A 25441-nucleotide genomic window follows, 5' to 3' on the forward strand; every position below is an offset into this window, starting at 1 on the left:
TGTAGGTGCATTATCCTATAGTTAATTGAAGCCTAATTATACAACAAAACTACAAATGATGTACAATGGGATTCTAATGATAATTTCTCCTTACTAGAGACCTAGGAAAATCTCTTAATGCCAAAATGGATAATAAATATAACCATTTAAGTCCGAAAACAAACAAACAAAAAGGCTGGAGTTTTAGTTTCAGCATGGTGGTTCACTTCAGCCCATCTATCCCATTGATTACAACTAAAAACTCTGGATAGAAAACAAACAAAAATATTATGCAGGCAGGTTATTGAGGAGAGTCAAATCTTAGGTACACCATGAGTTTCCCCCTTTTTCTTTTCCTGCGTGTGACTTTGCCTGAGGGAAGACCTCACTCTTTATGTAGTACAGTCATGGTGATGCTGGCAGCTAAGCTCCAAGAGATACTTTCTTTTCTGGCTGGAGGAACCAGCATAAGAGGTGCTTGTGGGCTGGACAGTATGGAAGCAAATCCTGGAGAGAAAAGTTCCAGAAAAAGCGATCTATTATTGCTGTGTCTAAATCCATAAAATTCTTTGGCTATTCTTTGCTCAATATATACATGCAGCAAATTGGAAACATAGCAAAGATTTTGAAAACTGAACTGAAATTTGAACACAGCCCACAGAAGATGAGACAGAGTTTTCAGTCAGAACTAAAGCTAGTTGATTTTCTGCTAAAACATAAACCTCAACATTCTCTAGAGGATCCAGAGCCTAAACAATATAACATGCATGTCCAAGATACACTCTGGTATTACCCAACATGAGAGAATGGGAAAATACAACCAATTTTTAAGGGACAAGATAATCAACAGATACTAGCCCTAAGATGACCCAGTGTATGAATCATCACACAAGAACTTTAAAGCAACCATTATAATATGTCTCATAAAGCAAAGAAAATATACTTGGAAAGAATGAAAAATGAGGAGTTTTTAGCAGAAAAATAGAAAATATAAAAAAAGAACCAAATGAAATTTTTTGAAAAATATAACACCTGAATGAACACTCAATGAAAAAGTCATTGAGTGTTATGATTAGCAAAATAGAGAACACAAGGAAAGAATTTATCCACTTGAAGATGGACTAATGCAATTATTCAATCTGAAGAAGAGAGAAAGAAATAACATGAAAAAAACAAAGAACAAAAACCAGGTTTGGGAATCTATGAGATTATATAAAAGAAACTCCAATATATACATCACTGAAGTAAAGGAAAATAAGAGTAAAGCCAGAAGTAAAGAAAAAAAGTTTGGAGCAGAATAAAAGTATTAAATCATGGTTAAAAACTTCCCAAATTTGGTGAACGACATCAGTTTATAAATTAAAAAAAATTCAGCTAATCTCAAGCCAAGTAAACTCTTTGAAAACCGTTCCTAAACTCACTGTGATCAAATGTTGTTAAACCAAAGACAAAGAAACATATCTTGAACATATCTAGAGAAAAAGACATTACATACAGGGTAGCAATGATTTGAATGGTATTGGATTTCTTGTCAGCCAGTGTGGAGGTCAGAAGACAATGGAACCAAAGAGGTAAAGGATCTAAAAACTACAGAACACTTATGAAAGAAATTGAGGAAGACACAAAGAGATGGAAAAACATCTCATGCTCATGGATTGGAGGAATAAACATTTTTAAAATGTCTATGCTGCCCAGAACAATCTACACATTCAATGCAATACTTATCAAAATACCTTCGACATTTTTCACAGAGCTAGAACAAACAATCCCAAAATTTGTGTGGAACCAGAAAAGACCCCAAAAAGCCAGGGGAATGTTGAAAAAGAAAACCAAGGCTGGGGGCATCACAATTCCTGACTTCAAGCAATATTACAAAGCTGTGATCATCAAGACAGCATGGTTTTGGCACAAAAACCGACACATTGATCAATGGAACAGAATAGAGAGCCCAGATATGGACCCTCAACTCTATGGTCAACAATCTTCAACAAATCAGTAAAGAATATCCAATGGAAAAAAAAAGATAGTCTCTTCAATAAATGGTGCTGGGAAAATCAGACAGCCACATGTAGAAAAATGAAACTGGACCATTCTCTTACACCATACACAAAGATAAACTCAAAATGGATGAAAGACATAAATGTGAGACAGGAATCCATCAAAATCTTAGAGGAGAACACAGGCAGTAATCTCTTTGACCTCGGCTTCAATAAGTTCTTACAAGACACGTCTCTAAAGGCAAGGGAAACAATAGCCAAAATGAACTATTGGGACTTGATCAAGATAAAAACTTCTGCACAGCAAAGGAAACAGTCAACAAAACTAAGAGGCAACCTAAGGAACGGGAGAAGAGATTTGCAAAGGACATGTCAGATAAAGGGCTGGTATCCAAGATCTACAAAGAACTTACCAAACTCAACACCCAAAAAACAAATAATCCAGTCAAGAAATGGGTAGAAGATATGAACAGACACTTCTCCAAAGAAGACATTCAAATGACCAACAGACACATGAAAAAATGCTCCACATCACTTGTCACCAGGGAAATACAAATCAAAACCACAATGAGATACCACTTTACACCAGTTAGAATGGCTAAAATTAACAAGACAGGAAACAACAAATGTTGGCGAGGATGTGGAGAAAGGGGAGCCCTCTTATACTCTTGGTGGGAATGCAAGCTGGTACAGCCACTCTGGAAAACAGTATGGAGGTTCCTCAAGAAGTTAAAAATAGAGCTACCCTATGACTCAGCAATTGCACCACCGGGTATTTACCCCAAAGATATAGATGTATTGAGAAGAAGGGGTAACTGTACCACAATGTTCATAGCAGCAATGTCCACAATAGCCAAATTATAGAAGGATCTGAGATGTCCTTCAGCAGATGAATGGATAAAGAATATGTGTTTCATTAATGCAAGGGAATATTACTCAGCCATCAGAAAGGATGAATACCTACCATTTATATCAATGTGGGTAGAACTGGGGGGTATGATGCTAAGTGAAATAAGTCAAGCAGAGAAAGACAATTATCATATGGTTTCACTCATATGTGGAATATAAGAAATAGCACAGAGGATCATAGGGGAAGGGAGGGAAAACTGAATGGGAAGAAATCAGAGAGGGACACAAACCATGAGAGACTCTTAACTCCAGGAAACAACATGAGGGTTGCAGAAAGGGAGGTGGGTGGGGGGATGAGGTGATTGGGTGATGGGCATTAAGTAATGAGCACTGGATATTATACACAACTAATGAATTGTTGAAAACTACATCAAAAACTAATGACATACTATATGTTGGCTGATTGAATTTAAATTAAAAAAAGGACAATGGAACATCTTTAAAGTGCTGAAAGGAAAAAGAAAAAAAGTCAAATCAGAGTTTTATATATAGTGAAAATATCATTCAGAAATGACATCATTTTCAGATGTAGGCAAACTAAGATTTTAGACCTGCTGTACAAATATGCTAAGGAAAATTCTTCAAGCTCAAGGGAAGTATCAGAGAAAAATGTGTTTCTTGGGAATAAAGGAATAATAACATAAATGGCAAGTATATGATTAAATATAATAGATATATTATCCTTTAAGCTCTTTAAAATATGTATGATTATAAATATAAAATTGTTAGGTAGGGTAATATATGTGTGTGTGTGTATATAATATATTTGTAACATACACATTTTGTAAGTATAGATAAACAAGTAATATATAACACAAATGTAACATAAACATCCTCACTTACATGACATAGTACAATATCAACTATATGTAAACTTACTAGGTTAGGTATGTATATTTTAATTCCTAGAGCAACCACAAAAAAAGGGGGGTGAAGATTCTAGCCAGAAAGGGATTTTTTTCAAAAAGGAAATTTAAATTAAGGTAGAATGTTAAAAAAATATTCAGATAATCCAAAGAAAGGAAGAAAAGAAGGAACTGAGGACCAGATGAGAGAAACAGAAAACAATAAAATGGTAGACCTAAATCAAACAGTATCAATAATTATATTAAATGTTAATTATTTAAAACACTTTCATAAAAAGGCAGAAATTGAGTAATTAATAAAGTAAGATCCTTTTAGAATTTTCCTATCAAAAACACACTTTAAATATAAAACAAAGATAGATTGAAAGTGAATGGATGGAAAAAGATATACCATGAAAACCTTAACATTGAAAAGTTAGAGCCGCCATTGTCACATCAGATGAATATACTTCAGCACAGAGTACTACTTCAGATACAGAGGATTTTTTTTTCCACAGTGATAAAAGAGAAATCATAACTATAACTGTATGTGCCTGATAACCAAGCCTAAAAATACATGAAGCAAAAATGGACAAAATTAAAGGGAGAAATAGAGAAGTTTACAAATATAGCAGAAAGATTCACAACTCTCTCTTAGCAATTAATAGCACGCTGAGAAAATTATTTTGCTGATTTTTTATCAGCAAAGGTGAAAAAGATTTGAACAACATTATCAACCACCTTGATCTAATTGACATTTATAAATGACAAAAAGAACATATACTATGTAATTCTACTTATATAATACTATAGAAAATGTAAAATAATCTAGTGACAGAAGATCATTGGCTGCCTAGGGATGGGGTGGAGGGGGGACTCTATTGTAAAGGGCATGAAAGATCTTTTGGGAGTTATCAAATATTTTTATCTTGATTGTAGTGATGGATGTTTACATATATAAGACTGATTATACTGCACATTGAAAATAGTTTATTCATTTCAGTTACATCTCATTAAAGTTGTTTAAAAAATAGCAATTGATTCTAAGTAGATCTTCATTAGTTTCACCAGAGTCCCAAAGTGTTCCCTAGCACAAAAAAGAGGGTAAGAAGTCTTAACCAGTATAATCTAGCTCGGGAGTTCATGGAGTTCATACCATGCTGTCTTACCATATGCACTGGTGCTTTGCTGGTATCTTTTTCAGTAGAGTAGGTAAGTAGGAAGCAAAGAGAAGAAAAATTGGCAGAGTTTTCATGGAATCTACCATATTACACCTGGTAGTCAACCATTTTCCATCTTTGAGTACAGCCAGGGAGAGTATGATAAACCATGAATGCATGTGCTCTTCTTTTTGCTTGAAATATTTCAGAATAGCAATGGAACTCCCTCAGCCCATTGACCGATATGCATGATGGTCCACTTCTTAAGATGTGGGTACAAATGCCAGAGAATGTGCACACCATGACCACCATTCCTTGCCTCAGTTCACTGGATAGCCCGGTGATGTCCCCTTCATGAAATCATGGCTTCCAAACAGTCAATTTTAAACAGAAACATGAAAATATTTTAACAGATGTTGATGTCTACATGTTAAGAGATGGTATGTGTATCTGAATAATATTTACTTCTTTATAAGTTAATTTTGGCAAGTGGTGTGGTTTTGTCCTTAAATATAATGAATTTCTTTATGGAAAACATTTCTTTTAAACTTCTTAGATTTAGTTATTTATTAAGCATTGCTGCTGGGCCATTCAGAGGGAAAGCAGAGATTAAACTGGGGATCGAAACAATGCTAACCCTCCCCCCATTATGTCAAAATGTATTTATCCACAAAAAGACTATCTGCTAAGCAAAACAAAACAGAACAAAAACCATCCAATATTTTGTACCTTGCTAAGCAAATAAGTCAGCTGAGACCAGGCATTTTGAGTTCCAAAACAAAAATCACAGTGGCAAAGCTTTGAATCATTATTTTACTTTCCATGCAATTTTACTTGCATACAGCTCCCACTTAAATCTTAGTTAAGATTTTATAGAGAAATGTGTATCGATTAAACATCCAACTGTGAACAAAATTCTGTTGAGAATAATAATACACACATACTTATTTGTCATAATTGCGTATTTTTGTTTCATATAAATGTTTAAAAGGATAAAAAAGAAAAAGATAAGTCTTATCTCCTTTTTTTTATGTTCAGTTAGCCAACATATAGTACATCATTAGTTTATGATGTAGTGTTCAGCGATTCATTAGTTGCATATAACACCCAGTGCTCATCACAACACGTGCCCCCCTTAATGTCCATCACCCAGCTACTCCATTCCCCCACCCCCTCCCTTCTGAAACCCTCAGTTTGTTTCCTGGAGTCCAGAATCTCTTATGGTTTGTCTCCCTCCCTGATTTCTTCACCTTCAGTTTTCCCTCCCTTCCCCATAGCCCCCCACGCTATTCCTTACGTTCCACATATGATTGAAAGCATATGATAATTGTTTTCTTCTGCTTGACTTATTTCACTTAGCATAATCCCCTCCAGTAAATCCACCCTATGACCCAGGAATTGCACTATTAGGTGTTTACCCCAAAGATAGAGATGTAGTGAAAAGAAGGGGCACATGCACCACAATGTTCATAATAGCAATGTCCAAAAGAGCCAAACTATTGAAGGGGCCAAGATGCCCTTCAACAGATGAATGGATAAAGAAGATGTGGTCCATATATACAATGGAGTATTACTCAGCCGTCAGAAAGGATGAATATCCACCATTTGCATTAACATGGATGGAACTGAAGAGGATTATGCTAAGTCTTATCTCCTTAAAAACATAACAGTAGGGTGTGAACAGAAGAATGGGGGTAATCACTGAGGAGAAAAGAAAAATCTCAATTCCTCTGATAAGGGATTGAGTTGGAAAGGTAAGCAGTAAAGACAGGACTAGAAGTTTTGAACTTGGCAGGAAGGAATGAGTTAAGTTTCATACATTAGGAAGCATTGTTTGTGGCAATGAGTGTGCACAGGAAGAGGCACATTACTCTGGAGATGAGATGGGGTGAGCACAGCCAGCCTTTGTTGCAAGAAAATTAAAAGTACTGGAGCAGGAGTGAATAGGCCAGGGTTATAAATGATCCCGAACACACCTATGTGTGTGTATAATAAGGTAGTGAAAAAGAACAAAGTTAAATATATAGTTATACAGATGAGTTACAGGAACAAATATCCACACATATTTTTGTGCATTTGTATACATGTATACGTTGCAAATTACAGCATCATATAAGTTTTCATTTATATAATACCTGCTCCACGCTAATAGGATATTCCACTGAGGCAAATTTTATAAACATCTGAAGTGTCAAATGCCGATCTATTAGAAGTATATCCACCAATGTTCAAAGTAGGCAAAGCACAAGATTGAGACCCCCACTGGATATGCCTATTCTTCTTCCCAGGTCCCCTAGCTACCCTCATAGCTGAGCAACCAAGGAGAGAAGTGTTGCTTTCTTTCTGGTCTCTGAGAGATGAAACCACAAGGCCAACATTGCAGAATTAATTTCACATTTTATTTTCTGTACCTCTTTTATCTCTCCCACTTCATTTACCCAACTCTCTAATTTGTAAACATCAACTGTGTTAGGTTAACATCACTATAATGGTTCTATGTTTACATGTGTAATCGTAAGGAAGGTGGATTCTAGAAATCTTGGGTAAAAAAAGCCTATCTTCAGTGACATGGATCTGAGTTGGATCGTGTTTTAGAAAACCTGATTTCCTATAAAATATTGGAATTCTACCATAATATGGAATGTGGAAGAGCTTGGTTTGTTGAAAAATCGTACACAGTTATTTTTCTCCATATCTTGCTCCAATGTGTGTATCAGTTGTTGTAAATAGAAATTGCTTTTTTCCAAAATGTGAACTATTTTAAGAAAAAAGTATTTTTAGTCTGGCTCTCCTTTCTGTACAACTTGAAGTAAGTAAGCCTAACCAACGCAATCATAGCACACTCCATTGGCATCATGATCACCCTGTTGGCAAGCATTTCCCCATATGAAGGCTTTTCTACATGGCATATATGTAGGAGTAAACAATTAATATTCAGATGGCATGCAATTTATATTAAGCATTGTTATTTTTATAATGGAGGCATGGTCTAGGCAAAACTCACAATGAACCAAAGCTTGCCAAAATTTGAAAAGGTTTTGCTGGCAAGTGGGATCTGCTGTTTAAGGAAGGAGCCCATATGGTACATGGGGAAGAGTTTGGACAAGATGTAAAATGATGTCGGTGCAGTTACCCCATCATATAAAACAGATCATATCTCTACTGTCAGCTGCCTCCATCTGCACCTCTACGTCAACGGAAATAGTTCAACTAGATGTTTTTAAGTATCTTGTATTCAACATTCAATTTCTATGATACTGGGCAGGAGAAAAACAAGTTCTGTAATGTAACCCTCCTTTGAGAGATTGACTTTAGAGGTACAAAAGCATTTCTTATGGTGTAATGTCTTTAGCATAGACAAGTATTATCCAGGGATGTTATAAAATTTCCTCCATTTCTGAAAAAAAATGATGTAGGATTCCATGTTTTCAAATTTAAATGAGTCCTTCTTGAATGCAGGGAATGAATTCAATGAATGCCTTCTAGAATTTCAAAAACCAGTATAATTTCCAAAAAAAAAAAATGAAGGAACAAAGGATTACATTACATTTTGGTCAAAGATACTATAAACAAAACCATCAATAAAAATATTATGACTAAAATTCCTTTAAGGAAAAACATTTCCACATAAAAATTAGGAAGCACGTTAATTGTAAAATAAAGAGTAATAATTTCTGTTGAATACTTTGTTAAAGAACTCATTAATTTTCCTAATTTATTTCATTGGGCCATTAACTGTGAAAACATTATCTCGGACCAGCACAGATCAGAGGATCAGCTTTTGAAAAAACTGGTGGATTAGATGACGTCTCAATTTCTGTCTCTTTATCCCATCATTTCCTTAAATTGGTTTAATTATCCTGCAAAAATAGAACCACAGCAGTGGCTTTTGCAATTTCTTCTTGATTTGAATCTTTTCTCTGTCCCTTAGTTTAAGTTTGTTCTATATGACTGAACACTGTCATTGGCTCCCTATGAAGTCAATTATTTAGATATCTTCTGTTAAATACATCTCAGGATTCATGATTGGAAAACAGGCTGGCAGGAGTATTTGTTACTTGTGTTTCTTTTTGCTATAGATACTCATTTGAGTAAATCCTTTACTTTTCAGCCACACTTTTCCCTGCTGTTACTTGTGTCCTGTAGCTTTTAGGATATTCGGATAACAAGTATAAGCCACTTTTGCCCTTGCTCTGTCATTTCTTGAAAGCTTAGATGGAAAAAAAAAAAAAGGCATAATCAAAAACAAAACAAAACAAAACAAAAAAACCCCAAAACACCTTGCTTCATTTGTGAGTTTAAGAATCCCATTAAAATTGCATAATGTTTACTGCTAACTGTGAATGACCTTTAGAGAACAACCACTGTAGTCAGGATCTTCTTGGAGTCCTGACTCTGTTGATGAATTGGGGGCCTCAGCAATGATTGCCAAATTCATTAGGATTGTCTTTGCAAATGCTCTCAGGTATGTGTCTCTGTAAAGGAATCTGAGGCCAGTCACATACAATTGACTGGATGCTATTTACAGATCTCTTAGCAGACATAGAGGCAATATGTTGGCTCTTTGGATCCATGAGATTTGATTTGAATGTGTGGGGAGAGAAGACCAAGTGAAGATTCCCCCCCAAAATCATCTCAGAACAGAAAAGAAATAGAAGTGGCTTCCATTAAGAGCCAAAAGGATACCTGATTTTATAAGAAAAGACACAAAGGCATACTCTATGCAGTCCTCAAATGATTTTAAATAGAGATCTATTTCTTCACTTACAGAAAATCCAGTCCACAGCTGAAATCAAGGAAAGAGGAATCCAGGCTGGCCAAACCTTCAACATAGGGTTCCAGAGGTTTTCCTGGGAGGCAACGTTCAACTAGAATGCAGAAAGCATGCAGAGGATGGTGTACATTGTTTTCTTTGACACAGCCAGACTCGTAAAAGTTGATCACCAATTCTGCCCTTATTTCATTGGCCAGAATTCAGTCACTTAGCCTTATTTAAATGCAAGGGGTAAGACATGAACATGTAATCTCTGGTAGGACAGACATGTCTTCCAACAACTTTTCATTAGGAAAGGGAGATTTCCAGGGCAGTTGGCTGTTCTTACCACAGAGAGTTTGCAGAAGCACTTGCCAGCTGCAAGAATTCCAACTGGAAAAAAAAAAAATTGAGAAGTTTGACAAAATATTCGACACATGGAATTCTGTACGTTTGAGGGAAAAAAAAGTTTAAGGCACCCAAGAAATAATATAAATGCTGACACTCATTGACCAAAATTTCTAACTTCCTCAAACATTCATGGCCCACTCACATTCACAAGAAAATAAAGTAAAAATGTAAAATATCATGTGTCCAATTTCTGTAGACTTACTCCTAAGGGAATGTTCTTTTTGTACACAATTTTCCTACCCTCTGTGCCCCTCTGGGCCTTTTAAGCCATGCTGTGTCCCCTGATTTTGTAAGTCCACAGATATCCCTGTGCACAACCCTACGTAAGCTGACACATAGTGTCCCTACACATGTTTGCCTTGCAACTGATCTGAGGAAAACTGGCCAAGAGCAAGGGCCACACCTTTCTAGTATTCACATTGGTCTTCCTTCATGGAAGGGTGCTACACTGACCCCAGTGTGGTCCTTCTATGCCCTCACCTCTCAGTTAAGATTTTCAGTCACACTCTATTCATGTTCAGAGTAACTTACTGTTAAAAGGTAGAGGAGTTAATACTTTTTCAGGTGAATCTTAATTGTAATTTGGTCTAAAATCCTTCAACGTAAGGGGTGGATACTAGCCCAGACAGAATAGTAAGGTGATTTTTTGTGGCAGAGTTTAAGGAATGATTCAGAATTACCAACCGGAGGGCAGGTTTCTGGCCACCTACACCTTTATAATGATGGCACACAAAACTTGTTTTTCATTTTTATTTACTGGGTGTGGAGCCCAACGTGGGAATTGAACTCACAACCCTGAGATCAAGACCTGAACTGATATCAAGAGTCAGACGCTTAACCTGAGTCACCCAGGCACCCCTTACTTACTTTTATTTTTTAACTTGAATTATGTTTTGTCTCCAACCCCATATTATATTATTTAGAAAGGGATATCGATATATCTGAGTTCATCTTGTTATGGTTCTGAAGTGGTTATGGCTCCCCTCTATTAGTGTAAAAACTCTATTCCTTGTCCCATTTGTGACTTTAATAATCATGTTAACATTTTGGTACTACTTTACAATTTACCAGGCACTTTAATTGTCCTAGGTGCTCATGATACCTTATGTTTCTATTATGAGCCATTATCTCCATGGTACCAGTTTATGAGGAGTGAGGGAGGGGATGAATAAGAGAAAATAGAATGATTATTTATTAAATAAGTGATGGATCAATTAGCTATGTCTAGACCCTGAAATCAACACTTCTGCTGTTGTGTCCAATAAGGCACATACTTTTCTGCTTTCCATCTGGGGCATTAGCGACTTGCATTTGACTGCTGGCATTAGCCCCTCCCTCCTATGGAACTTCAAGCAGCTTTCAGCAAAACCGCCGCCGAGGTGGAGCATTGTATGTGTTGGAATATGGAGAATGATGACGATTCTATTTTCTAAATGTTTAGAAGACAGACTCTGGTTAAGAACACCTTCTCTTCTATGAGCCTTCTTCAACTTTGAAAACAGTGGATGAGTGTGTCCACATAAAAACTGGGGCAATTAACAACAATGAAATGTAACTGCATACCAGTGAGCATGGCCCATATCCAGAATACTGATGACACTAAATGCTGGCAAGGATGTGAAGCAATTGGAATTCTCGTTCATTGCTGGTGGGAATGCAAAATGGTATAGCCATTTTGGAAGACAATGTGGCAGTTTCTTACAAAACTAAACATACTCTTACCATATGATCTAGCAATTACACTCCTTGATATTTACCCAAAGGAGTTGAAAACTTATGTCCACACAAAACCTGCACAAGATGTTTATAAGCAGCTTTATGCATAATTGCCAGAACTTGGAAGCAACCAAGATGTTCTTCAGTAGGTGAATGTATAAATAAACTATGTTACATACAGACAATCAAATATTACTCAGTGCTAAAAAGAAATAGGCTATCAGGATATGAAATGGCATGGAAGAAGTTTAGGTGCATATTACTAAGTGAAAGAAGCCAACCTCTAAAAGCCTACATACTGCACAATTCCAATTACATGACATTCTGGAAAAAGCAAAACTAAGAAGAAAATAATAAGATCAGTGGTTTCCAGGGGTTGGGAGCAGGGAGAGATGAAAAGGCAGAGCACATAGGATTTTTAGCCAGTAAAAATACTCTATATGATATAATGATGGATATATGTCAGGTATATGTCACTATATATGTGTCCAAACCCATAGAATGTACAACACCAAGAGTGAAACTTAGGGTAAACCCCAGACTTTGGGTGACTATAATGTGTAGATATAGGTTCATCCTTGGTCAATAAAACCAAATAACCAACCAACCAACCAAATGAAAAACAGGGCAGAAAGGCTAGGTGACAGCAATCTATAGGGAGGAGATTCTGAAGGGAAGAACTGATAGTGCTCCCGATCTCCATCTCCATTTTACCCCATCCCTGCCTTGATAATAAAGATAGATACAGATCTTGGGAAGAAAACCTTGATAAAAGGCTTAAAGGGGTGAGCAGGTAGCCTTTGTGAATATGAGGAGGCACATTTCCTGCTCCAGCTTTAGACAAAAGGGCGCATGCTTGGAAGGAATTCTTGAGTTGGGGTAGCAGATGAGGAACTTATGGTAAGATTTCAGACAATAGTAAGTGAATATGGAGAATTTTATACTCTGCCCGCTTGTCTCTTTAATATGGAAATTAGGAAAGAATTATAAAAGTAAAAGCTTTTCTAGGGCTGGAATTGCATTTTATCATTTGATCTTTGTATCTGCTAACACAATGCATGGTGCATACTGGGTACTCAGTAAATGCTTACTTAATGAAAAAATAAATGCAACTTTGTATCTCTTCCCCTTCCTCCAACACAAATTACGTTAAAGTAGTAGCTGCTTATTAAGTATTTCATTGACTTTTCATCAACCTTTTATGTATCTCGCCTCTTCTGTACTCCCCAGCCCCTTAACTATTTGCAGCAACTCTGCAAATAGGTGATTTAATATAATATAAGGTGCCAGGGCGCCTGGGTGGCTCAGTTGTTAAGCATCTGCCTTCGGCTCAGGTCATGATCTCAGGGTCCTGGGATCGAGCTCTGCATCGGGCTCCCTGCTCTGCGGGGAGCCTGCTTCTCCCTCTCCCACTCCCCCTGCTGTGTTCCCTCTCTTGCTGTGTCTCTCTGTCCCAAATAAATAAATAAAATCCTTAAAATATATACATATAATATAAGGTGATTTAATAAAATCAAGGCTTAAGACTCTCTTTGTCCTGAAAACAGTTCCACCAACTCTGGGTCTCAGATTATTCCTATTTAGGAATTTTAGAACTAATTTGACTTTGTAGCAGGTGTATGGATCACTTGGCAGCTTCCATCTTGACCTCATCTCAGTATCCAGCTGTCTTCTCAATGTCCTTATCTCTTCTGATGCCCCCCCAGTAAAGGTAGAGGTTCTCCCCTCTTGTTTTCTTACCTTCTGTTTATTCGTATCCACAATCACTATGAATTTCAAGTAAAATAGGCTGCAGCATATTTTTGGTGTTTTGGGGTCAAGGTGAAGAGTAGAGTTAACACAAAATGTTAATTAGATGACCTTTCAGAAAGCCTGATGAGAGTGTACAGTAAATTCTAGATTATTTTCACGTTGGCTGAAGATCACTCAGTCCTTTGTTTATTAACCTGAACAGACATAAAACTTCATTTTTGCCACCTCATGATTTTTTTAGCCATTAGCTGTGATCTGATTATTGGACTTACTTGACATTATGCCTTGTCTTGATATTTTCATTGATTTTTTTTCAAAGAAACCAGAAGCCCTTTCCATATTTTCATTACAGAAGGCCTGAAGAATAAAAGCATAATTTTGAGAAATATCAATATTCATATAATGTTCTGATAGAACATTGTTATCTCATTTTTTATTTCTATAGATTAAAAAAAGGGAAGTCAAAGCAATAGAGCAATATTGAATTCAGGGAGATGTGTGGTATTTTAAAAAACCAACCTTATAATCAATTAAGAAATAGTTTCAACCTGAGAGATAAAATTCTCCAATGGGTAATCTTGAGATAAATTATTTTTAAAACGCATGTCAGCATTATCCATCCCATAAATAAGTGACACACTAAAATATGATGAATCTCCTATTATTACACTGATGACAGGATAGGACAGTTACTATACTTGTGGAAAGTGTTTTGGGACAAGAAAAAAAATCACCATTTGTATACATTATATTGTTATAATAAACACTAGATTGGATCTGAAGAAGAAAATAGATTACAAAATGCATGCATAGAAAGGAGAGAACAGAGCTCAGTTCTGGGCCTTGGCAAATATTGGGTGCTTCGGGATTGACTATAAATTTAAGACCCAAAGAAACATCTGGAAGGAGGTGTTCTGTGCCCATCGGGCTGCATCCCTGCGTCCCTTTCAAAGCTTTTAGTTCCTGTGGCAGCTGGATGGAGAGAGTAGAGACTCTGGGAAATCTGACCTGCTAGATTCTGGGGATAGCTGCCCTCTCTGTTAGCTATTCCTAGATGGTTCTGCCCGGCTTTGTCAATTGGTGAGCTAGTCCACAGCATTTTGGAATAGGAAAAAGGTAAAATTTGTTTCCTTATAATATCTTGTTTCCCCACTTTCTCAATATTGATTATTATGTAGAAGATTTCCAAAACATGGATTTCCAAGAACTTTTCAACAGTGTCATTAGTTCTATTTTAAAATACATAACATTTTTCTCCAAACTTTCATCTTTTCTTGTCTCCTATCGTATTGTCCTCTTACATTACTGGATCTCTAACAGGACCTTGTCCACAATATCACACACAGATCAATGGCAGCTACCCAGGAAAGCGGTGGCTTACCGTTCTCAACAATGTGTTGGCAGAAAAGTACAGGTTCCACAGGTATCCACGTATATACAAGCTGTAGTGCTTCCTCACATGCACTTAACATATTTATTAAAATAAAGTATGTATCATCAGCTTTATCCCTCTTCCTCTTTGTTCCTTAATCCCTGATACTTTTATTAACACTTCCAAAATGAAGATACCTATAACCGTATCTGTATCTATCTTAATATAATCTAGAGACAATACAATGGTCTAAAAAATAAATCCACCCCCTATCCTAGGCTTTCAGGCAAGTAGTGGATGAGGGAGTGTTCCTTCACTATGTTGAAGTAACCCAAATTATTATGCCTTTAACCACAGATTTGATGGCAATGTTTGGCAGCTCAGAATTTAGGCATTCCCTAGACTGTGCATCCTGGGAGGATATGAGGCAGCCAGCTTGGAAGACTCATCTTACTCATCTTCCTCTTGTTTGCAGGGTCTTTAAGTAAGCATATCTTATTTAGACCAAATTAAAAAGATACCACAGCTTTGGCAACCAAATTATTAGGGAGGTAGGAGGGACAGATGGAACAGAAGCAGTGGGGGTGGAGAAAGATGGGGAAGAGGAGACCGAGAAAAACCAAAGTATCAGCATTCTGTCCTCAGAAGCATGCACAAAGCATATCTTTAGCACAAAGGGAGACAACCGAGAAGGAACAACAAAGGGAAAACAAATACCTTGAGGAAAAGAGCGACTTTTCAAATGTGTACGTTACCTAACAGAATGTTATATTTTTATCCTTTCTATTAAAGATCGCAGATGTGTGTACATCTGCTTGGAATAACATAGGGGATTCATTTAGTGAAATAATTTGTTCTCCCTTTTAAAAAGTCTATAGGAATTCCATATTTCATCTGAAAGCCTGACTGCCTATTGATTTCAAGACTAGCTTCTAGGGGAGCCCTCTGTGTGATTTGAGGGCTGATGAAGAATCCATATGTTATGACAGTTCATACACCAAGCAGGGGAAAAAAAGGAAAGAGGCTGACTGTAATTTACTCTGTACTATAATTATCAGTGAGTTTACAGTTAGCACCCTAGACCAAGTGATATAATTTGTAAACATGGTGAGTTATGGTTCTGAACCCATGCCCTGGGGTCAACCCAGTTTGTATTACAAGTTGACATTTCCAAGTCCTTTGGAATTTAGCCTTTGATTGCCCCATAGAAGTCAAAAAATTATAAACCTTTTAGAACTCATTGATTGGTCACACTGAGTTAAACACACAACTTTCTGAAGCAGAGGAAACTGTTTATTCAAAGGCGCTTTATTATTTCCACTAATAGAAATATTATTTCCACTTTATTATGTTCACTAAAGAAAAATGGAGGACATTTAAAATTTAAGAGCATTTAAAAAGAACACATGGTACTGAGCATTGACTTGTTAGGTCTACACCAGAGTCCAAGCTTTCACATCCTTCTCCTTCCACCAAGGCAGCCTATATGGACTTCAAATGGGACCCAGCCCTGGGATTCTGCCCACGAGGGGAACATACCCTTCTCTACAGTATGATTCCATGTTCTAGTTACATAGTGAAATGGAGCCCAAGCAAGGAAATCTTGTCCTCAAAGGGCCCTGGCTAGAACTAATATGGGGGATAAGGTTTTGCTAAATCTGGAAAGTATATTGCAAAAATCAACAGCTTGACTATTTTATTATGCATAAGGACCACCTAAGTGCTTGCTAAAATGTGGATTCTAAACCCAGCCCCTGAGATTCTGATTCAGTAGACTTGGAAACGTCCCAAGGATACACATTTGTTATAAGCTTTGTTAGTGATTCTAATACTGGTGATTCATGAATCACACTTTGAAAAATACTTAAAAAGACCATTTTGTTATGCACTGTTCAAAAGCACACATATATGGAAGTTTCTATACGAAGATTTTATTTGATCATTTATTTTTTCATCACCTAGTATGAGCCTACTCATATGCAAATTAGAAGAAAAGACTTGTTCAAATGATGGGGAATCGTTATTTTCTTAAAATAAATTTTCAAATGTTTTTACCGTGTTCAGAAACTATTGAGCTAACCAAGCAAACAGAAACTGGTCCCGTTAAGAGATATGTCATTATTAATTTAATAAAGTTTGCCAGCTTGATATTTTTTATATAAAATAGTAAGTGATATTTGCTTAAGTGTATATTCTTTTTAGGCTCCAAATCAAGTGTTTAAAAACTGTTTTGTAGGTGAGAACATTTCATATTCTAAATTGCAGGTGAACAGGTCTATTTGACTATTAGCCTATTTCTGTGTATTGGGCATCAGTGCGTATGTATCCTTACATTTGTGGCTAATATATGACTGACATTGATTGCAATGTCTGTGTTTCTTTTCTTTTTTTTTAAGATTTATTTATTTATTTGAGAGAGAGCACGAGCAGGAGGAGAGGTAGAAGGAGAGGGAGAGAATTCTCAAGCAGACTCCCGCTGAGCACGGAACCCAATGTGGGGCTCAATCCCAGGACCCTGAGATCATGACATGAGCTGAAATCAAGAGTCAAACACTTATCTGACTGAGCCACACAGGCACCCCACAATTTCTGCATTTCTTAGTGAAAAAGAAGGAGGAGGAAGAGGAAAATGAAATGTATTCCAAATTAATCCCACACATTGAATTTATCCTTCAGTTTTGTAGTGTCCAGCCTTTAAGATGATACCCAATGATCCCTGCCTCCTGATATTCATGTTATCTCTTCCATGTTGTGTCAGGGTCAGTCTTGGTAACCAACACAACATGGCAGAAGTGATGAGGTGATGATTCTGAACTGTGGCTTCTGCCTTGCTCTCTCAGAGAGTGGAGGGAAGCCAGCCAGAACATCTTGCACACACTCCAGCCACCTTATGGAGAAGCCCATGAGACAAGAAACAGAGGCCTCCAGACAACTGCCATGTGAGTTAATCTTCTTGAAAGTGGGTGCCCCAGACCTAGTCAACCCTTCATATGACGGTAGCCCTGGCTAACTTCACTGCAACCCTAGGAGAGATCCCCAGCTAGAACCACTGCACTAAGTTGTACCCAGTTTCCTGAACCTTAGAAACTGTGTGATGTAACAAATATATCTTGTTTTAAGCTGAGTTTTGGAGGTAATTTTTGATGCAATCACAGAAAACTAATACAATTTTCACCCACAGTTGCTATATGATATGTCTGTGAGGGAACTCTCAAACCATCTGCTACTTGACCTTGTGATGCTCTGGGTCTAGAAAAGAGAAACGAGAAGGAAAGTCAACTTCATATAGTTAAGCATGTTCATTCATTGCTAGTGGTTAGTATTCTTTGAAGTGCCAAGAATAGAGATAATTCATAAATAATCTTTTGTACCATAATACATAGAAAAGGTCCAGATTTTTCCTATTAAATGAGTATACTTACAGTACTTGAAATTGGAAGCAAAACTATAGTCTGATGCTATTTTGTCTTATTAGTCATGAATTTAACTATATGCAGTCTACAAATCAAATAAATATTTATTGGTTCCAATTTCAGTCCTGTCCTTAAATGTGCTATTGAACGAGGAGAAAAGAAAACAAAGTTATCCCATCACACTTCACCTTTAGAATTCAACTCAAATTAATTACTTTTAATAAGTTCACTTTAGCATCCACTCTTGATTTCAACTCAGGGTCATGAGATAAAGCCCCAGGTCTGGCTCTGGGCTCAGTGCAGAAATCTGCTCGTTTCTCTCCCTCAGCTCCTCCACTCTCTCTCTCTCTTTCTCTCAAATAAATAAAATCTTTTTTTTAAAGAAGCTAATATTTTTCATATCATCTTAGAATCTGATTTGAAATTAAAGAAGAGACAATATCCAACAACAAAAGATTATAAAATTTGTTTTACTCTAATAACTTTGGGTTTCCAAGCCCAAATACTTAGTAATATCTCTAAATAGACATAACTATTCTTACTATGATCTCTAAATACATTTTTGATTTACAAAACAGATGGGAAAGTTTGCTATGATCTTGATTACTTTCACTGAATCTTCAAAATTAGTTTGAGGCGTCACCAACTGTAACTCACAAAAAAATATGGTTTTAATTTTGAAACAAGTAGTATGTTGCTGATGGATAGCCATGAAATGTATTACAAAGATGCTTTGCAATACCGAAAACATTGTTAGGAAATAATTGCACTTCATTAAGGCAATTGAATCCACAAAGTTACCGGGTAGCTAAAAAATGAAATGACTCCTAAGTATTGTGAAAGGTTAGCCCAGATTTGGCAAAACTATGAGGTAGGCAGAGTCCCTACATGCCTTCCCTCTCCCCTTCCCACACACCCTGGAATCTTATTTTTCAAAAGTCTCTCTCTTTAAAACATAACTTTCCTATTGTCTCAGAGTCTTGTGCTCTATGCGAAGAAGATATCTCAATAACTTAAGTAACCAGTGCTCTATTCTCACAAATAAACCTTAGGTGCATTCTGCCTCTTTGACTGCTGAATTAAGATTATTTTAGAGAGCCAAATACTTCTGTGGCCTTACCATTCATAACACATAGGAAGTTGTTCATTCCATCTGATGTGTTTTTAAATGTGTTTGCTCAATATTTTCCAAGCTTGTAACATAAAATGAGTATCTATTGTTTTTACTGATATTTTAGTCCAAATCTGGGAGGAATCCATAAGAATGTTTTAAGGTTATCAATATAGACTTTTGATGATGGAGCTATTAATACCATTTTCTACAAAACTAGTGCACAACTGGCTTATTAAATGTTTAAGAACATCTAAAGAAATCAGAAAAACCAGTAAGTGTGTGCATGCATGTATACTTTCAATAATTTCAACGGGTAGTAAGAAACAACTTGTTTTAAAATTGCTTGTTGAGTTATTTAATAGGTTCAACTCAATAAATAAGTAAATTAAGTAACTCATTGGTACTACTGAATGCTGTATAGTATAGATAATTTTATATCGCATTGTAGAATTTGAAGGGCAAAAGTCAAACTTTTGAACTATTATTAAATTATTTTGTTAAAAAGTTTAGCCAAGATCTAAGGATGCATTCAGCTGTCACAAATCATAGCATTGCCATTCTTAGAAGCCCATAAAGATTTACCATCTTATTTGAAATAAAACGTGAACACTTTGCCATGGTTTACAAGGTCCTGCATGATTAGCCCCACATCCCTCATCAACCTCCTCTGGGACGATTCTCTCCCTCTTTCATTATGATCCAGCCACACCATTCTTTATTTCTGCTCCTAGAACACACCAGACACATTCTCTCCTGAGGGTATTTTGTATTTGCTGCTTTTAACAAGGTGTCACTGTTGCCTTTGTTTACTGGATTTGTGATCTCTAATAGGGCTTTGCTCAGAATTCCAGGCACCCATCAAGTGAAGACTACTTAAAAAACTGTTTTAAAAAAGAATAAAGCAAGTAGTTCTCAATATCTATTGGCAGAAAAGCAAATTTCCAGCACACTTTTGAATTAAGATGGTGGTGTACTTTACTAGTGAATTCCATCACACATACATGTATACACATGCATAAACACATGCACACACGCACACACACACACACACACACATTCTATTCCCAGCAGTAAGCTAATATGAAGCCAACAAAGACATTATAGGAACAGTATAGACTAACAATCCTCAAAAACAAGTGCAAAAAGTGTAAGATGTTAAAAGGGAGTTTGAAAATTTGAAAGCAGCTTATATTCCTGAAAGAATTAAATGAAATAAATCTAAAATCTTAGGAGGTGAAAACTAAGTGAAATTGCTGTTCTCATAAAACTTGGTGTCTTTTGATGAAGTTGGCACTACCTAAGTCTATTTCATGGATGTTACCTTAATTTAATTATATATATTTCAGTATTTAAATAAGAACTATCTGAAGATACGATAATACCTGTACTCAAGGGGAATTTACATATATTATCCCTAAATCTCAAAGAAGAAGATAATACTACCCCATTTCATAAAGAAGAAAATGTAGGTTCAAAGATACTACAGCATTTGCTTAAGGGCACTCAACTAGCAGGTTTCAAATTTGGGTTAATTTGACTCAAAATATACATTTTTTTCCTCTAAAGAAAAAGTGGAAATTTCAGGAGCTATGAAAGCTAAATTGTGGAGGATACTAGGGCCTGGATGGGGCTCCTCCAAATATATCAATAAAACGGCTGTATTGTAGAGGGTGCATAGGGTAGTGAGAATGACTTCCAAAGAATAAGCTAAGGCTGATGTTAGGTCATAGAAAAATGATAATATCATCAGATAATAGAATTAATTTCCCAGATGAATAAACTAAGGTCCTTTTTGTAGGCTTAGCTGCCCTATTTGAAAAGACTGATAATTTCTGCTCGATATCCAATCTTTTTTTCTTCCTTTTAGGAAAAGAGGCAAGTACTCTTAGCTTGGTATGTGGCTGCTCTCCCAAAGACTACATTTCCCAGACTTCCTTGTAGCTTATATTGCCATGTGACTGAGTTCGGGCCAATGGATGCATAGAATTGATGTGTGAAACTTCTAGGCCCTGTTTTTTAAAGAAAGATGCTTATTCCTTCTGTCTTTCCTCTGTTAAATGTGGATGTATGATGGGTATAGAAGATGTGGTCAGAGTGAGTCAATTTTGACCATTCTTGTGAGGACCACACACTAGGAGATGGACAAGAAACACTTCAGAAGAAACATGAGGTCCTGTTGGCTTTACGAAGCAGAGATGCTGAATCTCTATCCATCACCTACCAACTCAGAATTTATCTGAGACAAATAAATCTATTTTGTTTATGCCACCTTCATTTAGTCTCTGTTAAAGTGGCCAAAACAATCCTGAAATTAATACTTCCTAATTCCCAGTTTAGTGTTGCCACCTTTGTATATGTATTATACTTAAATATTTACTCTGATCACAAACTTCATTAAATATATTAATTCATGGGGCACGTGGGTGGCTCAGTCGGTTAAGCGTCTGCCTTCTGCTCAGGTCATGATCCCAGGGTCCTGGGATCGAGCCCCACATCGGACTCTCTGCTTAGCAGGAAGCCTGCTTCTCCCTCTCCCACTCCCACTGCTTGTGTTCCTTCTCTCGATGTCTCCCTCTCTGTCAAATACATAAATAAAGTCTTAAAAAAATAAATATATTAATTCATTTTTTATGTGGGTGATCAGAATGGATGTTTCAGATCAGTACTGATGCAGTTTAATTAGATAATTTTGATTCCAGAACCACAGACTACAGTTTATATAGTACTATTCTCATAATCCAATTGAAGTATTGAACATTCATTAAAATTAAAGAGACATTCGAAACTACAAAGCATTTCTGAAAGAAATTAAGGGAGACCCTAAAAATGAAGAGATATACTGTGTTCGTGAATTGGAAAACTCAACAATGTCAATTCTCTCTAAACTGACCTATATCAATTCAGTACAATTCAAATCAGAATTCCAAAAGACTATTTTATATAAATTTTAAAACTGTTGCTAAAATTCCTATGAAAGTACAGTCAGACTACCTTTGAAAATGAAGAACAAAGTGAAAGGATTAACAATACTGATTGCAAGATATCTTACAAAGCTACAATAGTCAAAACAATGTGGTATTAACATAAAAAATAGAAAAATAGGTCAGTGAATTGAAAAAGAGTCTAGAATGAGATCCACACATATATAGATAACTGATTTTCTACAAAGATACAAAAACAGTATAGTTGACCATGGATGGTCCAGTAGCATTAAAATAACCAGATATCCATATGGAAATAAATTAACTTTGATCCATACCTTACACTCTATACAAAAATTAACACAAAATAGATCAAAGAGCTAAATGTAAACCCCAAAATTATAATGCTTCCAGGGGAAGAAAAAGAACATGGATTTTTGTGTATGTGCATGTGTATGTGTGTGGATTGTGGTGATGAGTTTTTAAATACAACATCAAAAGTGTGTGCTATGAAAGAACAACTTGATAAACCGGACTTTGTCAATTAAAAAAAAAATTAAAGAGACATTCAATATAAAATTTCACAGGTGGAGTCTATATAGTGAGTAGCACATCATTTTTTCTGTTGCTGTTGTTCACTCTTAAGTTAGGTAAGAATCAGTTGAATTTATGTTTGCCTTATTTCAACAGACTTTTCTTTACTGTTCTGACTTACCAGAAAATGTTTCAGTCAACAAAAATAGTTTATCCAATCAAATCAGTTGAAAAATGTCTGTTAAGTTCTGAACTATCCTATATAATTTCCCCAGTACTTTAAACACTTTTCATGGCATCTGATTATATGTTAAAAAAAGACCTTCTCGGGGCGCCTGTGTAGCTCAGTCGGTTAAGCGTCTGCCTTTGGCTCAGGTCATGACCCCAGGGTCCTGGGATCGAGCCCCGCATCGGGCTCCCTGCTCAGTGGGAAGCCTGCTCCTCCCTCTCCCACTCCCCCCGCTTGTGTTCCCTCTCTCGCTGTGTCTCTGTCAAATAAATAAAATCTTAAAAAAAAAAAAAAGACGTTCTCCTCACCAAAACTATAAAAAGTTTCAATTAAAAAAAAAGTTATGAAATATTCTGAACAGAGATTAGAGGGTAAGAAAGAGGTAACTAGGGGGTTTGGAATGAGTTTATTGGACCCAAACTCATGCTGTAGTCAGAATATTAGTCACAGCTGAAATGACAGGATAACTTACTTGACAGCCTCAGGAGTTTTTTGTTTTTAATTTTGTTTTTGTTTTTGTTTTTCTGGTATCCTGCTAAATCTGACCAGAGCAGTTTATTTACTTCCAGGCTCTCTCTACTTATTTCTAGCCTAGAGACCAAGGGTTTGCATTTAATTCAACTGTTCCCAAATGGGACACTTGCTGAGGTTCAATAATGAATATGTCCCATTTTCCAACATAGTTAATAACATGTAAATTTATGTACAATTTTGATAAATACTTATAATTCTTTTGAATCATGTACTAAATAGGTCACCAGATTGTAATTTAATCTTCCTTTTATTAATTAATGTACTTTTGAATTATTTGCAGTGTTATTCATATGTGTTCAGCTTAATATTAGATATTCCAATTAGGAAGGAAAGATTTTCATGTCTTATTCATTTAAGAACTAAATTTGTTGTCTTCAAGGTGAGGGAGGCAGAGGCCAATCAAAAAGTTACTTGAAGGGGCGCCTGGGTGGCTCAGTTGGTTAGGCGACTGCCTTCGGCTCAGGTCATGATCCTGGAGTCCCGGGATCGAGTCCCACATCGGGCTTCCTGCTCAGCAGGGAGTCTGCTTCTCCCTCTGACCCTCTTCCCTCTCGTGCTTTCTATCTCTCGTTCTCTCTCTCTCTCAAATAAATAAATAAAATCTTTAAAAAAAAAAAAGTTACTTGAAGGTCATCTATTTTAGTCTCCTGCTAGTCCGTGAAATGTTTTAATAAAGCAAAGATGGACTCAAAGTCAGTTAAAATATTTTATCTTGGGTATTTCCCTTCATCTTCCCTATATCCACCCATCTCACCTTTTCTGCATCTAGAATCCCTAAATCTGGCTCCCTGAAAACTTTTGCTTGTTTGTTTTGCCTTTCTCAGTCCAACCAAATTCTTCTCCTTTGGTTCTTAACTTCAATTTCATAAAGACTAGATGTATTCTTTCTGATTCCCAGCTTCCACTACACTAAGATTACTGTCATATTTTGGTGTTGGGATCATATTGTAAAAACACCATGTTCATAACACCTTACCCATTCTACATTAAGGTAACTAAATCTGTACACTTTTAAATTATAGACATACCAAAATACACCCATTTGAGAGGTTATTGTATAGGGGATACTGACACCAGTATTCTGAGCCTCTCTGTGCCTTAGGTTTTGTTTTTAAAGAACATTGGGTAGATACAAAATAATATTTATAAATAAGTCAAAAGGTATGAGAGTGGTACGACATCTGTACCTACACTTTCTTCTGATCTAGTGCAAGAAATGAAAGAGTATGATCTGTGAAGTCCCTTATGTCCTTGCCTTAATCCTTTCTTCTTCCACCAGGAAATTATTTTATCCTTAATTTTTTGGTCATCATTACCTTAGTGTCTCAAGTTTGTTGCTTCTTTTTTTCAATCTGTGAAATGAATATAATAGCAGTGATTACTTACAGTGTTGTTAATACTAATGAATTAGTGGATACAGACAAAACACCTAGAATCCTGTTTGGCAGGGAAATCAATAAACATAACCATTGTGATAATGATGATGACGATGATGGCAATGATGGATAAACTTAACATTGTCATGCATACCATTGCTTTCATTCATCCTTTTGTTTAGCAAAACATTAGACTATTTATTTGTGTCCTTTGAAACAATATGAAGACATAGTACTTAGGCATTTTTTTAAGTGAAGAATTTATATATCTTAGATGAAAGATTCCCATAAGTACGCACAAATTCCTGGAGAAGGAGGCTCAGGAACCACAGAATTTGGGGAAATACTTTCTTGTGAGTATCAGAATTTTTGGAAAAAAACAACAATAGATGGATCCTAAAGAAAGTTCTTATTCACCACAAATTT

The sequence above is a fragment of the Callorhinus ursinus genome, unplaced genomic scaffold (genome assembly GCF_003265705.2).
Source record: "Callorhinus ursinus isolate GAN/ISIS: 27379988/994484 unplaced genomic scaffold, GSC_fseal_2.0 scaffold2, whole genome shotgun sequence".
In the NCBI taxonomy this organism is placed as follows: domain Eukaryota; kingdom Metazoa; phylum Chordata; class Mammalia; order Carnivora; family Otariidae; genus Callorhinus; species Callorhinus ursinus.